The sequence below is a fragment of the Vicia villosa genome, linkage group LG6 (assembly GCF_029867415.1).
Source record: "Vicia villosa cultivar HV-30 ecotype Madison, WI linkage group LG6, Vvil1.0, whole genome shotgun sequence".
Taxonomy (NCBI): Eukaryota; Viridiplantae; Streptophyta; class Magnoliopsida; order Fabales; family Fabaceae; genus Vicia; species Vicia villosa.
Genome location: NC_081185.1, coordinates 74,030,885 through 74,049,047, shown reverse-complemented (window position 1 = coordinate 74,049,047; position 18,163 = coordinate 74,030,885). Strand labels below are relative to the sequence as shown.

Here is an 18,163-nt window from a genome sequence, read left to right as displayed (position 1 = left end):
ATTTTATTTGTTTGTTTTTGATAATCCAAAAGTATAATTTTCTCCTCGAACTGACTAAATCCATTAGTCACATTAGACGAGAAATAATTTTTTTTATTTTATAATTCTAATGATTCTAAATTAATTCTCTCCTCGACCCGACTAAATCCATTAGTCGCATTAGACGAGAGATGAAAAATATTTGAAATTCAAAACACATTTAGTTTGCTGCCCGCGACGATCAATCTATCGATCTGAATAACCATCAATGCCCATCAATCTGTTAGCTATACTGATCAAATCTATTGATCACCGCATCTAACAGTAAAAAATTAAATCAGGGTTGCACGCTAAATCTCAAAACCTTTTCCAGATTCAAATCAATTTCAAAACTACGATAGGCCACTCAAAAAGCCTTTAAACAATTTCAAACCACAAATTCTAATCCTATGGCGTGCAACCCTGTGCCCGAACTACGTTGACTTTGATCCTCCATAAGGAGGTACGTAGGCACTTGGTAACAAGGCGAGTCTCCCCCCTAAAATTTCAATTCATTTTAAATCTTATTTTTTTACCCTTTTCAATTCATTAGCTATAAACCTCATAATTATTGCCATAAACCCTTATCTTTGCAATGTTAGCCTTTAGGAAAGGGTTGAGGGTGCCTAACACCTTCCCTCAACCTGATTATAATAACTTACCCTGAATCTCATATCTGCGTAGGGTTTCCTATTCGCCCTTCAGAATAGGTGGCGACTCTAAAACCTTTCAATTTTAAGGCAGGTTGCTACAGTTCGACATTTGCATGATCCTTTTGAATAAAAAACTTCCACGCGTCTTCGACGAAGGGCTTGATCAACTTTGAATTCCAATTTTTTCTTTCTGTGAGCGCCAAGTCTTCGATGCGTTACATCCAAATAACTTTAAATTTTAAATCAACAAATACAACTATTTGATCCTGATAACTTGGGCTTTTGTCTAACCTTATCCAATCGAAGCCCAAAGCACAATGAATATTTTGTTTTACTCTTCGACCAACTACTGTCGAAATTATCAGCTAACAAATTGCCCCATCAAAAATGTGTATTTCGTTACGTAGAGAAATGCTCATTTTTTAATACAATGTGGAATTTTGACAGGCTAAACCTATTATTATAATCATTTACTGCTATGACATTATGAGTAATGATTACATCTTTTTCCAAAACGTCCATTCAAACGTGCGTGCAACAGTTCCCATCATTGCTATCAAAACAATCAGTTTCCAAGAAAAAAGAAAAAAGTAACCTCTCTTTCTTCGCCATAAGGAGGTAACATGTGTCCCACTAAACCCTTGATAAGTAACTTTCCAACTGTCATAGACCTCTTATAAATACCTCATCTTCCCCACTTCTTCACTTTTGTTTCTGCAAATTTGAAACTCTTAAGTATTCTCAGAGCAAAAAAACCTATTTTTTTCTTTCTAAGATCTTCAGTTAACTTAACTTCCTTCAACATTGTCTCCCACTAAGAAGCAACACAAGTCTAAAAGCAAAAAAGAAACCGAAAGTTCAAAGGATTCCGCTCCTCAAACTGCACTTCTTAGCAAACTTATGACTTCTGGGAATCAAGAGTTCATCTCACCTCCGAAGCTTACTCCAGAACAAAAAGCCATCTATGCTTCTCAGGTACTCATTCCTTCATCCTTTTCTGGCAAAACCCTAGGCTTCATAAGTCCCTTGATTTCTGTTGGGGATTTAGAAAAGTTTGCAGAGTTTTTTCCAGTTTAGCATGTGACAAAATCTATAGCTAATAGGACCAAACCTCCACAAGAGGAAAATGAAGATTCTGCTAAAAAACCCACAAAAACTCTTAAGGAGAAAACTTCTGAAAACATTTCCTATATTATGTTTATTTATAATAATTTGAATTCTCACCCTTCTGTTTGAATGATGTTCAATGCGACATCGCGTAGGTTTCGAGGATAGTGATGCTTTGAAGGAGGATTAACTCGGAGATTTAGATCTCTTGTAGAGTGTCTTGACTAAGTAGTCATTCGTGCTCTAGTCATGTAACACTTGGGATTAGGTTTATAGTTTTTAATTGACTTGATGCTATGAGACTTTGTTTTACTCATATGTATGTCATATTTGTATTATGTTATAGTTTGGATGTATGGCCTTTGAGCCTGGTGGATGATGTATGAGAATCATCCTAATTTACCATTTATTGTGATATGATGGATGAAAAATGTGTTCCCTAACCCTCTCGAGTGTGAGAGTTTATATAATACCCCCGGCGCGTAGCTAACGTTCCGAGTTTTGGGCTAGGTCGTGGATTTAGACCCAAAACTCGTGACGTTAAGGATTATAGGAGTAAACCTAGGAATCATGGGAGACTACTCGACACTAGCCATTAGGCGAGCAGAGGGGCGATCCCGGTCGACACGAGGTGAGATCTGGGGAGCCAAATGAACGCCTAGAGATGATGGGGTCGATCTGGTCGGCTAGGTCGCATCAGGCATGAGGGAGAGTGCTTTCTCCGCCCGCGAGTGATTGGGCCTAGGTCATTTGGGTCGTCTCAATGGTGGACGTGGATTGGGTTATTCCTCAGTGTCGGTGCTATGGAGGTGACTTATCAGTGAAGAAGGTGAAGCTCCAGTCTCTACGTAAACAATATGAGAATCTCAACATGAAGAACAATGAGAAGGTACCTGAGTACATCTTGAAGGAAAATCGCGATATAATATGTAGCAGAAATTAAAATTTTTCTTTAGTGATCCTTACGAATGGGCATGATCAGTGATAGAAACGGTTACCTCTTGTGGCGATTGAAACCTTTGATGCTGAATCGAAGGAGTGATCACGAGCGTTGATGAATAACAACGCCTCTACTCAGTCCACACGAACAGATCCCTCCAGTCTCAGTGCTAGCTGATACGAATGAAGGCTTTGAGTGAGAGAGAAGAAAATACGCCTAGGATTTCTCAGATCGAATTTTCATCAAGTCAAAATGCTTCTGCACAAGGGTTCTATTTATAGAACCACTTGTGTGGGATGCAAGCTAAAAAGCCCACTTAAGTGTACGTGCACCATACCTTATGATGTACCGTTGTTGCACCCCAAAATTTGCCCTCTTTCTCCGTGCTATAAGTTATGAAAGGCGTTAATTCGTCGTTGAAAAAATAATAAAGAGTTTCCTTTGTTTCACGACAGTTTGGAATTTTGTTTTAACGGCATAAGTGCAAAATCTATAGCTTCTTACCGGAAGGTCAGTGAAATACATAATTCTCTGGTTCATTGATTGGTTCATGACAGTGATCATTCTAGTGTTTTGTCACTATATGGTTCATTTCAATACTTTAAGGCTTCCTCTAGTTATCATCATCATTGGAAACTAGATTCACATGGTTACTTGGTTTACAAGGCAAAGCTCCGCAGTTAATACAAGTGACGCGAGTTCAGTTGAGGTTTTGTGAAGTCATTCAAGGTTCTTAGCCATAATTTTGACGTGGTGTTAAAGTCAACTAAGCGAGTTTTTGTCCTTCATCTCATTGATGTCATAGTTTCAAGCATCAAAGGTTGGAAAAGAAATAATGCGAATATGTGGTTGTTTGATGGGGAGAAAAAGTTCTCGAAATTTAAAGAAGTCTTTATATTCATTACATATTCAAGAGATCATCACAATAAATCAAGATATTCAAGTCCATGTACAAAGCTCATTACAAAAAGTTCTATCCATTACTAAGCACGAGTTCAATTCCAAGAAGATTTACAAAGTAGTTGATTTTTCAGTCACATAAGATACAAAAGAAAATTTCATTGATGGAAGAATTTTTTGATGGCTTGTGATTAATTTCACTGCGGAGAAAAAACCGTGAATCATTAGTTCATAATACAGCACCTGCAACAATTAACATAAAAAACCAAAGTTATGCAGAAGTTACTGGATCTAACTCACTACAACTCGTCCATTCACCACACAACATAACAAAAAAAAACCGAAAAAGACTTCATAACCTAAACGTAACAAACTTTGAGCCTCTTCAAGAACCTTCATCGTTCATCATCACTCCTGCTATCTTCATCATCTTCACATTCACGATTCTCTTCAATTCTTTCTCTCTTGATTCAACCTGGTAACAGAAATTGGAAGAGAAACCGTAACAAACTTGTCCTCGCTCTCGGTTACTCTCCAATCTTCAACAAATCACAAACTCTTCATCAATCACCTGGAGAATTCAACAATCCTCATCTTCATCCTTCAATTCACTGAAGATTCGTCAAAAAAACTCACACAACAAAAAAGGGAGAAATCGATAACACAAGAGAGAAGGTGGAGATAACAAACCTCTAACCGAATTGCACTTTTCTCTGGATCTTGAACCAAATCCGTGATCTTCATCACTGAGAATAGCAACGAGAGCTCCCTCGTTCTTCATCATCTTTGATTCTTCAATCTCAACCTTCTCGGCAGAATCTCCTCCATCAATGCGATCTCGTGAATCTTCATCTTCGACAGCAATTCAATCACTCTTCACATATTCTCTGCAACGTCTTCAGCACCGCGGCATAAGGTCACGCTTCACGCTCTTCACACATCAAGTTCATGGAAGCTTCATCTTCACGAGCTTCACGCAACTTCATCATCAACCGGCATCAGGTCTCGCATCCAACAACAACGATCCATAAAGTTCAGCAATAATCCAAAGAAGAAGCATGAATCGGATGGAGGAAACGCGTATGATGACCTTAATCTCTCGTCACCAACGTCTTGGAATCTCTATCGGAGCTTCTCCGATTAGATTAGGAAACGAGACGTATCACTGAGATGCGAGATATTCGAGAGAGAATCGGAGACGAACAACATGAGAGTGAAATCGAGAGAGAGAGCCAGAGAGGTTGATCGGAGAAAAGAGCTCGGAGAAGGTTGTTGATGTGCCGCCGTTCGCCGCTCACGTGAAGAAGAAGGATGAAATTCCAATGTTCACGTAACCCTAATCCCTTTGTATTAATCATTTTCTCTTAACTGAAATTAAATGAATATAATTGTGATTAGTGGAGAATTAAGTGAAATTTGGTTGGTTAATTGTGATTAATTAGAATAAGATCTGAAGTCTGATCCATGTCCCTTGGGCCATGCCATGTTCATACGAAAATTACTGTCCACACCCCCAATAAGAGCCCAATTCCTGTATAGAAAAAAACCTATTGAACAATAAACACCACCTTGGGCCGATTCTGGCTGGGCCTAGCGCCCCTGTTAATTCCTACACCATTATTTTCATACTTTAACCCCTTCTGTACACTATTTCACCTATTAGATTTAGTTTTTTTAACTAGTTTTTTGTCTATTATTTTTAGTATAACAAAATGTATGAAAAACCTTGATCTTTGTTAGTTTTTTTTACATGATTAAAAAAAATGAATAAAAACAAGTAATACCTTTTGCTCATTAGAATTTAATTGTTTTGTATATAGTTTTGTTCCGTTGCTTTTTAGATAAAAATGTCATGAAAACAATTTAATCTTGCTAAACTTTGTTTAGGATTTACTTAGAATTTAATTGCTAGTATTTTCTATGGTCGGTGCATGCTTCCTTGTTATTACTGATGCGTTTGCTGAGATGTGCGAGGTACTTCGAGAGAGCCTTCGATTGTGATTCGATTGCCTCGTGTTCCACTTTATTTGTGGGACACGAATTCGCTTCCGGTGCGATTGATTTGCATCGTGTTCCACTTTATTTGTGGGACACGAACTTATGCCCGATGCGATTCACCTGATCTCTCATTCATTGAGATGTATATTCCTGTATCGTCTGGCTTGTGTTTCTCTTGCAGGTTGCTTGTGTGGTTGTGTTTGATATGCACCACATAGCGGTTGTGATTTATTTTCACACCGCATTGCTTTGACGCTTATGCTGGACTCCCGGCTTTGCTGGATGTTAGATTACGTGAAGTTTCTTCTTTGCTTGCGTTGCTAGCTCACTGCGGATTTGCTATCCGCTCGGTATTGTCTCCTGGTCCCTTTATCGCTTTCTCGCATCATCCTATAACATGAGAAGTAGGACCTAGACATGCATCTGGCCAAGCCCTCGAAAGAGGCTCTGTTTTTGTTGGTGTGTTTACATTTGTGCTTTGCGGCAGGGAGTCACGGTGTAATAAGTCCTATATGGCACTCCGTTAAGTCCTCATGGAAGGCATGCGGTCAAGGGTTCGTAATTAACCCCCGCCTAGTCTCATCGAGTCTGTTTGGTATGCGCACGCCTCGCGTTGTTTGCTTCCGAACGTGCAAAAGATCTTGTTATCGAGTATGTCAGGTAAAAGGGTTCATGTAGCCGGACCCCCGCCTTTCCTATAGCTCGCGTCGCTCGACGTTGATGCTCGGTGTACGCACGCACCTTTTTCCTTTATGATCCGTGACGGCTTGGTTGCTGAGAGGGGTCCGCCCTCTTGTCTATGGCCCGATCATTTTCGCGAGGTCTAATGCTTGGTTGACTTGGGTTGAGCTGCTCCCCTTGGCTATGGCGGGACCGCTTTTCTACCACTCGGTCAGTACCGTTGGTTTGTTTGCTTTACGAGCGGATGCTCGTTTGTGTGCTTATTGTGTGCTTCCCTTTTTCCCCCGTAGGTTGTTTAGTTTAGTTTAGACTTGTACCCTTTGTATGATAACATTAGGTAGCAAGCTTTCCCCTTTAGCTTAGGTCTTCCTCATGCATTGTTTAAAACACAAACCACACTCTTTGATTTTCTTTTCTTAAGAGCTTGTTATTTCCGCTCCATTCCCAAGCGTAAGCCTCCAAAGGTCGAGCAGCGGAGTGTGAATGTAACTCGTTCACCTAAAAAACACAAAACAAACAAAATTAGTTAGCCGAGCTACGGTAGCTCTGATTCTGCAAAACAGATACGTAGGCAGCGGGGTAGGGCCCGTGCGAGCATAACTCTTTCTTTTCCCTACATTTTGCATGCATATTAGTCCAGTTTAGACGTAGACTTGTTACACACCCATAGTTTTAGACACAGGCGTGGATACCATCGAGTACGATGGGCGCGAGGGGTGCTAACACCTTCCCCTCGCGTAACCGACTCCCTTACCCTTTTCTCTGGTCGTGAGACCGTTGTTTTGTTTTTGTGGTTTGCTGGCATTCCCTTCCTTTTCAAGATAAATATGTTAGTGGCGACTCTGTTAATTTTCGCGGTAGCGACAGCTGGCGACTTCACTGGGGAGATGTCGACCTGTTGCTGGTCCGGACTCAGCGAGTCGATCCTAGCGCTTGTGTGTTTATCTTTGGGTGTTTTATCGCTTTGCATATTTATCTGTTTGCATTGCATTCTATGTGCGCTTTTACTTTTCTGCATCATATTCTGGACTGTCTGGATTTCTATCTGTGGGTGGGTGTTTCAAGAGGTAAAAGGCCCAATACCCAGGCTATGAGTGATACCATAGGAACTAGGAATAGAGTGGCCGTGACGGAAAGAAGGCGTATGCCTGATTGATCTGATCACGTATCCACGGGCAGAGCTTGGTGGAATGAGGCAATATCGTATGATAACGCCTACATTCGATCCTCTGTTGGCTTTTCGACCTACCTTGGCCTAGATTTACCCGTGAGTGGGGCGGGAATCAATCATTATATAACAGGTACATTGATGGTGACTTTGGTTCTTGTTCGAGGGTTACCGCTGTTCTTGTTCGAGGGTTACTTTAGTTCTTGATCGAGGGTTACCCTGTTCTTGTTCGAGGGTTACCATGGTTCTTGTTCGAGTGGTTTTGTTCCTGTTATGATGACTATGGTTCTGTTTCTATTAATTGTGTCCCGTGATCTACGGGGAGTTCCGAATTGGTGCCGAACCTTTGAACCTGTGCCGTGTGATTTATTGGTATCCCAGATATATCCAGTATTGTGGTTCCCACCACCTTGCATCATTGCATATTTACTTTTCCAAAAAATGATGTAAAAAAAAATAACTAGCATACTAGCATACGTGTTCCTTCCATTTCTAAGGAATCACATCTTTAAGCCTCGTGTCGAGCTCTTCTATCTTTTGTTATACAAAAAAATCAAAACACGAGGATTCCTTGGAAATCGAATGAACATGGCATTGCATTCACATCATGCATCTCATACATTTCATGCATAACAGGTGTTCAGGATCGAGGATTTCTTATTCAGACTTGGTACAGACACTTGGTACAGACTCAGAGACTTGATTTGTCCTTATTGTGTGTTCAAAGATCAGTCATGAAACAACTTTGTGGGGTGACCAAGAGGAAAGCTCAATTGAGGTTCTTCTTGAAGACTTGTCTTATGCTCACTTGCTTCCATGCTTGCTTTATTTGCAACTAGTTAAGCTCCATACTATGTGGACGTCTACAAATCCTCTGCTTGATGACGATGACACTAGGTGTGAATTCTATTCTGGGGCACCTGGTCGTGATGTTAGTATCTACAAGTCTTTGAAATTGCTTGGGGCTCCCGCACGAGGGATAAGCAAGACATTGTCTATCTTGAGCATTGCACCATTTGCATTGCTCGAATCCCTAAAGCATTACATATTCTGTGTGACTTCGCTAGAATCTTCTGCCAAGCAGTAATCAAAAGTGGTTTACATAGACACCTCACATTCTCAAGGTTCTACTTCACATCCCGAGTCACCTCCTCCTGGAGTTTCCTATTCAGTAGCCTTTGCTTGTTGGTAGAAAGAGAAAAAGAATATGAGGAACAAGCTGATGTAATCCCATGCCTGGTGTTCAGTTGCTTTCTGGTTTGATGGAATTTCAATCGGTTAAGATTCGTTGCTTTGGGTCTTTCTCATCACAGATGGCTCTCCTGATTTCAATGACAATACTTGGTGTTTTCCATTCTCGGGGCACCTGATCATAATGTCAAGTCTTACAAGGTGTTGAGGTACAAAGAGTCCAGAACTTGCACGATGCAGAGATGTTTGAGTTTATTCATAACGGTTTCCACCGGTTAATTCCATTTCATGCGCCACAAGTAGAATGTTTGATCCTCCTCAAGGGGTAACTCATGAGAATCACTTGCAATTGGTACTGCCAGAGGTTTCCTTCACAACAACTGTTGTGTGTTCCAAGTATTGACTTTGATAGTCAAGCGCCAGAATTTATTGTTTTTCGCCGATGGTAATACAAGTTTCCTCCATTCATGATGGTGTTTTCTATTTCAGCAGCTATATTTAGGGCTCCCGACCGAGGGTTAAGCAAGACTCCGTGTTCTTGAGTTCGCATCATTGGCAGCTCAAATCCCTAAAGCATTCATAAAATCCAGTCGCTGTTTTTTGGGGCTCCCGACCGAGGGATAAGCAAGACGCTTTGTATCTTGAGTTTGTGCACCACTGGCACATCTCAAATCCCTAAAAGTTGGACACTTGCAACTTCTGTATGACTTTGCCAAAATCTTCTGCTGGGAAGTAATCTGAAGGGTTCTGCAGGATCAGATACTAATGCTTTGTGTGCTTTCCACACTAGGGTACTTGGTTATTTAATTGAAGGCTGTCAAACATTCAGAGACAAGGTTCAAGACCTAATTGACTCAAAAGCTATCACATTTGCACCTGAAGTTCAAAATTGAAGTTCTCCTCCGACTCAGCGGGTCTTTTGAAGCAATAAGTCCATACGGAGAGGATCTCCTCAACATTGGCAATTCTTAATTCATCATGCATGTTCATTTTTAAGCTTTCTTGTTTTGTCAATTCTGTTTGCATGCAAAACTTGTTTGTTTTTGAACTATAATCATAATGCATTTGATATGTTTGTCTTGGAAAAAATCCATCCGCTTTTGCTCTTATATGTTTTTATTTGCTTTTTGTGATACTTAACTCTTGTTAACAAAGCATGATAACTCCGTAGGGAGAATGATGAACATAATACTAAAAACCTCAAATGGTATGCTTTTGAGTAGAACCCTGTTGATGATGTACAGGCATTGTTTCAAATTCCCAAACACTGGAGATATAAGGGAGTGAAACCTTCGTTAACCCCTCTGAGCCTTCGAAGTAGGAGTTTTCTTTTCTATACGAAAAAACCCTCACATTTAACCCAGGGGCGGGTAGTGTTCAGTTAACCTGATCAAGCATTCAAATTTCATCAAGAGCACACATCTAAGGATACAACAATGGCTATCTTTCAAAAGGTTGAGGAAAGTCAAATCCACAACGATTATCCCTCACCTCAGGAGGTCGAGACATCAAATTTATCCCTCACATCAGGAGGTCGAGACCAACATCAAAGCCGCTGTGGATTATCCCTCATATCATGAGGTCAAAGGATGACGATACCACAATGGTAATTCTTCATCTATCAAGGACTCAGGCAGTCACTGCACTCCAACAAATCAGAGATTCAGGATCACACGACTTGTTCAAAAGAAAAGAATAAATCAAAAAGAAAAGAAAAATAGAATGAAGAAAAAAGAGCCCGCTAAGTCAACAACTTGAAAACATGTGACTTAGGCAAAAATTAGGGCATCCCGCTGTACATCCAAATCAAAATTCAAAAGAATTTGTCCAGGCAAAATTTAGGGAAACAAAAAAAAAGAAAGGAAAAGAGAAAGCAAAAAACAAGGATTACAAAATAAAGATCCTCAACAAAGAACAAAGTCGTGTGATCAGACACCAAAAACAAAAGGTAAAGTGGCTGTCGTGTCCAAATACCTCATTGATTCCTCAACTATCTCAAGTTCCTCTTGAAAGATGAATGCTCGTGTCAAGTTAACTGAACTTAGGACTGGAGAACATCATGAAGGGGGTGGGCACCAAATAATTTTGAGCCTAAAAATCTTTTTTTCTCAAACCGAGAACCTGGCCACGTTACAACCCTGAAAAGTCCTAATTGAAGCATGGGTTAATTCGAAAGCATATTGTACATGAGAATACGGTAAGCTGACTCCCAGGAGATCTTCTAAACGCTTGGGTTGGTATCACACCATCTTTTCTTTCTTTCAAAAAAAAAACTCGATGTTACGACATCCTTTCATAAAGTTTCTTTAAAACTTCGAGACAAACATACTCTTTGCATTAGAATTATATTTCTCATAATAAACATTCTTTGCATATAAACAAGTGCTTGAAATCAAGGAAGTTTCCATCATGAACTTCTGATGAAAAGTTTTATCCTCCCGAAGGGCAAGTTGTCTTCAGAACTCCGTTGAGCAGAGGCAGTCATATTTCAAAGTTCCATCACCCTCAGGGGCACAAAGGCGCTTGAATACTTTGTCGAGCAAGTTCTCAATCAATCTGAGGCAATCAGGTCAAGATTCGAAGAATCTCTCAAAATGCTAAGCAATCAGGGGCTTTCACCCAAGTGTAGCTGAAGCTACCTACAATACAAGCCAGGCAGGGGCATGGTGCCGAAATTCTTGATACTGGGGCAAGTCAGTTTGATATGAACAGATATCAGAAGGTCCTTACAAGACAAATTTCTTCAAAGTCCTTACAGGTTGGGGCAAGTCACTATGCATTGGCATTTTATCCTCATCAGGAGGTGTTCAGTTTAAAGTTCAGGTGTGAGCTAAACAACTTATGAACTTGAGAACTATCAGGGTCGCCATCCTCAATAGTCTGAAGCTGAAAGTCCAATCTTTGGTGGCATCTCTTCGCATTTCAGTGTGATTTTCAAATCTCTTCCGGAGGTTGCAAGCGTTGGTTATTGGTATCCCTCAACCAGAGTCATGTCATGTGGACATCGGAGTCCTTTTTTTTTCCGACCCTCGAGTCGTGAGTTTCCAACCCTCGTGTTGTGAGTCCTTTGCTTTCCGACCCTCGCGTCGTGAGTTTACCTCCTTTCCGACCCTCGTGTCGTGAGTTTATCTCCTTTCCGACCCTCGAGTCGTGAGTTTACCTCCTTTCCGACCCTCGTGTCGTGAGTTTACCTGCTTTCCGACCCTTGCGTCGTGAGCTTGATTCTTTTCCGACCCTCGAGTCGTGAGTTTGATCCTTTTCCGACCCTCGAGTCGTGAGTTTGATCCTTTTCCGACCCTCGCGTCGTGAGCTTGATCCTTTTCCGACCCTCGAGTCGTGAGTTGATCCCTTTCCGACCCTCGTGTCGTGAGTTTCCAACGATTGCGGATGGTTGTCATATACACCTCAATGTGTTTGTAAGCCCATTACTTGTTGGTATCTTTACAATCAACACGAATATGCAGAACACTATGAAAGCCAATGCTTGTTTGGTCCCTTTGAAGTCGACACTTGCTTGACCCATTAAGCCCACCTCCTGGTGGTATTCTCTTGAAGAACGGATGCCTGTTTGATGCTTAGGCCGATACTGGTTTGGTGTTATAATCATTGCTTTCCTATCAGCTCATTGAATCCATTGCCTGTATGGAAAGTTTCAAAGTTAAGATGTCTGACAATCAGTTTGCTCTTGCATTTGCCCATTGTGGGTGAGCATTACCGTTCTCTGCCATGTGAGGAGGTCCTATGAAAGATATCATGCTATATCCTGGGGCATATTCATTTGTTTGTTCGCAGGTACGTCCTCGCAAGCGCTTCGTATCAACATATTGGCGGACCTAACCATGAGAGTTTCTCTCTCCCCAGCTGAGTGCATTCTAATGGAAGACTCTCATTCCCCAGCTGAGTACGTTCAGATGAGACTTTCTTTGTTCCAAGATTCTCATATCCTCAGCAAAGCACGTCTCGATGCATTCTCCGTGCTCCAGAAGCCTTATTCTCCGACAGAATGCCTTCTCCCCAGTCGAATCATGATAGAATGGTATCTGATTCCCTAGCAGGCTCTTAATGAGGTCTCTTGCCCGAATTCCTTGTTCTCCCCAGTAGAGGTTTTCTCTCCCCAACAGATTGACCTGTTTTCCCCAGGAGAGTTATCTCATTCCCCAGTGGAGTTATCTTAACAAAAGGTTCTTATGTCAAGTTCCTTCTCCCCAGCGTATCTCTCATATCCTCAGTCGCTCGCTTTGCAGAAGTATTCATCTTCCCCACTGAGCTTCTTTCCTCAGCAGAGTTTCACTTGCATCCTCAGCAGAATCTGTGTCCTTCAAGGATTTCCCCAGCGGAATGCATCCTATATAAGCAAGTTGGCCACTCCCCATCAGAGTTATCTCCATGACTTGCTCTTATCTCCACATCCCCAGAATGTCGAGAATTTGCTTCTCCAATGAAGTTGTAAGGGTCTTCCCTAAGCAGATAATTGGGATGTCCATATCCCCAAGCAGGATTTATTCCCCAAACAGAGTTCGCATCTAGATTTGATCGTCTCCAGCAGATTTCTGATCCATCTTTGCCAGCTCGTAGTTGTGACTTGTGGTCACTCATCTTGTCCTCCCCGCAGAGTTCTATACTCTCTTCAGGACTTCTTCAGCAACTCAGTGCTCATCCGTTGTTTCCTTAAGCAACGTCCGAATCATGCATCATTCGCATTGCATTCTCTAAGCGTGTAGCGTCTTCCTCCTCGGAAACGTTATCCCATGCACATTCATACATGCATCATGCATAAATCATATCATATCTGTTTCTTTCTGCAGGAAACTTATCCAGATTCAAATGCTCCCAAAGAGCAATATTCGCCTAGTCATTACAGGCGCTTATCCTGATGTTTTGAATCAGAAGAGGATTGTTCTACTTATTTTCTGGCATAGCTCAGATCAGTTCAAAGACATTCCTATTCCCGATGCCCCCCAGATCGGTGGAAGATATTTGTTCCTATTCCTGATGAATCAGACTTTCAGTTGAAGGAACCGCCTCCGGATCTCCCAAGATCTTCCGAAGGAGCAAGCCCTCTGATACATCAGATCAGTTGGAAATATCTACTCCCTGACGATTTAGTTCGTTCAGAAGAAGAAATTCGTTTGCCCAGTCCTGATGCCTAACCATCAGTTGAGGACGTTTTCTTTACCCGGCGTACACAGTTCGGAAGAAACATCTGTTCCTATCCTAATATCCAGTTTCAGATTAGTTGAAGGAACCGCCTCCGGATCTCCCAAGGTCTTACGAAGGAGCAAGCCACTGATATCATTAGATCAGATGGAGATGTTTGCCTGATTGACTTTTTCATTCAGATGAAGATTGTCCTACTTATTTTCTAGCATCATGTCTAGATCAGTTTAAAGGCATTCTTTCCCCGGCGTACACAGTTCGGAAGAGATATTGTTCCTATCCTGATTACTAGTTCAGTTGAAGGAACCGCCTCCGGATCCCCGTGGTCTTACGAAGGAGCTAGCCGCTAATTCCCAGATTAGTAGGAATATCTACCTGATGATTTAATTGCATCAGAAGAGATGTCTGCCCAGATTCCCAGATCATGATTCCCAGATCAGAGATACCTATTACCCGTTGATGTCCGATTCAACCGTTGTATCTCCCTCGATTCCCAGATCGACTTAAGACATCTATCCCGATGCATGTTCGGAGACATCTGCCACGCCTGATACTCAGATCAGTCGAGATGTTCCTTCTCTTGATGCCCAGATCATTTGAAGTGTTTCCCCTGCCTGTGGGTGCCCGTTCCTTCTTATCACAAGTTGGAACATATTTATTATCTAGATCGATTGAAGTTTTTTCTCCCTGCTTGCGGGGTGGTACATTTCTTCTTATTGCAAGATGGAATCTTCTATTGATCAAGAGAGCAAATTTTCGAGTTCATTCTGGTATTCAATCTCCTTCCACCTCAACGGTTCGAAACTTTCATTTCTCACTCGTCGGTTCAAGAAGTTTGAATAGGGGCAGCTGTTGCACCCCAAAATTTGCCCTCTTTCTCCGTGCTATAAGTTATGAAAGGCGTTAATTCGTCGTTGAAAAAATAATAAAGAGTTTCCTTTGTTTCACGACAGTTTGGAATTTTGTTTTAACGGCATAAGTGCAAAATCTATAGCTTCTTACCGGAAGGTCAGTGAAATACATAATTCTCTGGTTCATTGATTGGTTCATGACAGTGATCATTCTAGTGTTTTGTCACTATATGGTTCATTTCAATACTTTAAGGCTTCCTCTAGTTATCATCATCATTGGAAACTAGATTCACATGGTTACTTGGTTTACAAGGCAAAGCTCCGCAGTTAATACAAGTGACGTGAGTTCAGTTGAGGTTTTGTGAAGTCATTCAAGGTTCTTAGCCATAATTTTGACGTGGTGTTAAAGTCAACTAAGCGAGTTTTTGTCCTTCATCTCATTGATGTCATAGTTTCAAGCATCAAAGGTTGGAAAAGAAATAATGCGAATATGTGGTTGTTTGATGGGGAGAAAAAGTTCTCGAAATTTAAAGAAGTCTTTATATTCATTACATATTCAAGAGATCATCACAATAAATCAAGATATTCAAGTCCATGTACAAAGCTCATTACAAAAAGTTCTATCCATTACTAAGCACGAGTTCAATTCCAAGAAGATTTACAAAGTAGTTGATTTTTCAGTCACATAAGATACAAAAGAAAATTTCATTGATGGAAGAATTTTTTGATGGCTTGTGATTAATTTCACTGCGGAGAAAAAACCGTGAATCATTAGTTCATAATACAGCACCTGCAACAATTAACATAAAAAACCAAAGTTATGCAGAAGTTACTGGATCTAACTCACTACAACTCGTCCATTCACCACACAACATAACAAAAAAAAACCGAAAAAGACTTCATAACCTAAACGTAACAAACTTTGAGCCTCTTCAAGAACCTTCATCGTTCATCATCACTCCTGCTATCTTCATCATCTTCACATTCACGATTCTCTTCAATTCTTTCTCTCTTGATTCAACCTGGTAACAGAAATTGGAAGAGAAACCGTAACAAACTTGTCCTCGCTCTCGGTTACTCTCCAATCTTCAACAAATCACAAACTCTTCATCAATCACCTGGAGAATTCAACAATCCTCATCTTCATCCTTCAATTCACTGAAGATTCGTCAAAAAAACTCACACAACAAAAAAGGGAGAAATCGATAACACAAGAGAGAAGGTGGAGATAACAAACCTCTAACCGAATTGCACTTTTCTCTGGATCTTGAACCAAATCCGTGATCTTCATCACTGAGAATAGCAACGAGAGCTCCCTCGTTCTTCATCATCTTTGATTCTTCAATCTCAACCTTCTCGGCAGAATCTCCTCCATCAATGCGATCTCGTGAATCTTCATCTTCGACAGCAATTCAATCACTCTTCACATATTCTCTGCAACGTCTTCAGCACCGCGGCATAAGGTCACGCTTCACGCTCTTCACACATCAAGTTCATGGAAGCTTCATCTTCACGAGCTTCACGCAACTTCATCATCAACCGGCATCAGGTCTCGCATCCAACAACAACGATCCATAAAGTTCAGCAATAATCCAAAGAAGAAGCATGAATCGGATGGAGGAAACGCGTATGATGACCTTAATCTCTCGTCACCAACGTCTTGGAATCTCTATCGGAGCTTCTCCGATTAGATTAGGAAACGAGACGTATCACTGAGATGCGAGATATTCGAGAGAGAATCGGAGACGAACAACATGAGAGTGAAATCGAGAGAGAGAGCCAGAGAGGTTGATCGGAGAAAAGAGCTCGGAGAAGGTTGTTGATGTGCCGCCGTTCGCCGCTCACGTGAAGAAGAAGGATGAAATTCCAATGTTCACGTAACCCTAATCCCTTTGTATTAATCATTTTCTCTTAACTGAAATTAAATGAATATAATTGTGATTAGTGGAGAATTAAGTGAAATTTGGTTGGTTAATTGTGATTAATTAGAATAAGATCTGAAGTCTGATCCATGTCCCTTGGGCCATGCCATGTTCATACGAAAATTACTGTCCACACCCCCAATAAGAGCCCAATTCCTGTATAGAAAAAAACCTATTGAACAATAAACACCACCTTGGGCCGATTCTGGCTGGGCCTAGCGCCCCTGTTAATTCCTACACCATTATTTTCATACTTTAACCCCTTCTGTACACTATTTCACCTATTAGATTTAGTTTTTTTAACTAGTTTTTTGTCTATTATTTTTAGTATAACAAAATGTATGAAAAACCTTGATCTTTGTTAGTTTTTTTTACATGATTAAAAAAAATGAATAAAAACAAGTAATACCTTTTGCTCATTAGAATTTAATTGTTTTGTATATAGTTTTGTTCCGTTGCTTTTTAGATAAAAATGTCATGAAAACAATTTAATCTTGCTAAACTTTGTTTAGGATTTACTTAGAATTTAATTGCTAGTATTTTCTATGGTCGGTGCATGCTTCCTTGTTATTACTGATGCGTTTGCTGAGATGTGCGAGGTACTTCGAGAGAGCCTTCGATTGTGATTCGATTGCCTCGTGTTCCACTTTATTTGTGGGACACGAATTCGCTTCCGGTGCGATTGATTTGCATCGTGTTCCACTTTATTTGTGGGACACGAACTTATGCCCGATGCGATTCACCTGATCTCTCATTCATTGAGATGTATATTCCTGTATCGTCTGGCTTGTGTTTCTCTTGCAGGTTGCTTGTGTGGTTGTGTTTGATATGCACCACATAACGGTTGTGATTTATTTTCACACCGCATTGCTTTGACGCTTATGCTGGACTCCCGGCTTTGCTGGATGTTAGATTACGTGAAGTTTCTTCTTTGCTTGCGTTGCTAGCTCACTGCGGATTTGCTATCCGCTCGGTATTGTCTCCTGGTCCCTTTATCGCTTTCTCGCATCATCCTATAACATGAGAAGTAGGACCTAGACATGCATCTGGCCAAGCCCTCGAAAGAGGCTCTGTTTTTGTTGGTGTGTTTACATTTGTGCTTTGCGGCAGGGAGTCACGGTGTAATAAGTCCTATATGGCACTCCGTTAAGTCCTCATGGAAGGCATGCGGTCAAGGGTTCGTAATTAACCCCCGCCTAGTCTCATCGAGTCTGTTTGGTATGCGCACGCCTCGCGTTGTTTGCTTCCGAACGTGCAAAAGATCTTGTTATCGAGTATGTCAGGTAAAAGGGTTCATGTAGCCGGACCCCCGCCTTTCCTATAGCTCGCGTCGCTCGACGTTGATGCTCGGTGTACGCACGCACCTTTTTCCTTTATGATCCGTGACGGCTTGGTTGCTGAGAGGGGTCCGCCCTCTTGTCTATGGCCCGATCATTTTCGCGAGGTCTAATGCTTGGTTGACTTGGGTTGAGCTGCTCCCCTTGGCTATGGCGGGACCGCTTTTCTACCACTCGGTCAGTACCGTTGGTTTGTTTGCTTTACGAGCGGATGCTCGTTTGTGTGCTTATTGTGTGCTT

At 41.2% G+C, this 18,163-nt stretch overlaps 2 long non-coding RNA genes across 2 annotated transcripts; both read right to left on the bottom strand.

Annotated features, from left to right (window-relative positions):
- Window positions 1-3,878: 3,878 nt before the first annotated feature.
- On the bottom strand, window positions 3,879-5,007 carry LOC131611659 (uncharacterized). Its single transcript, XR_009287076.1, has 2 exons — window positions 4,309-5,007; window positions 3,879-4,219 (listed from the first exon to the last, which is right to left on the bottom strand). It is a non-coding gene; the product is annotated as an uncharacterized LOC131611659 (long non-coding RNA).
- A 10,464-nt stretch (window positions 5,008-15,471) lies between these two features.
- Window positions 15,472-16,596, bottom strand: LOC131611658 (uncharacterized). The gene is made up of 2 exons (XR_009287075.1): window positions 15,902-16,596; window positions 15,472-15,812 (listed from the first exon to the last, which is right to left on the bottom strand). It is a non-coding gene; the product is annotated as an uncharacterized LOC131611658 (long non-coding RNA).
- Between the last annotated feature and the right edge of the window lie 1,567 nt (window positions 16,597-18,163).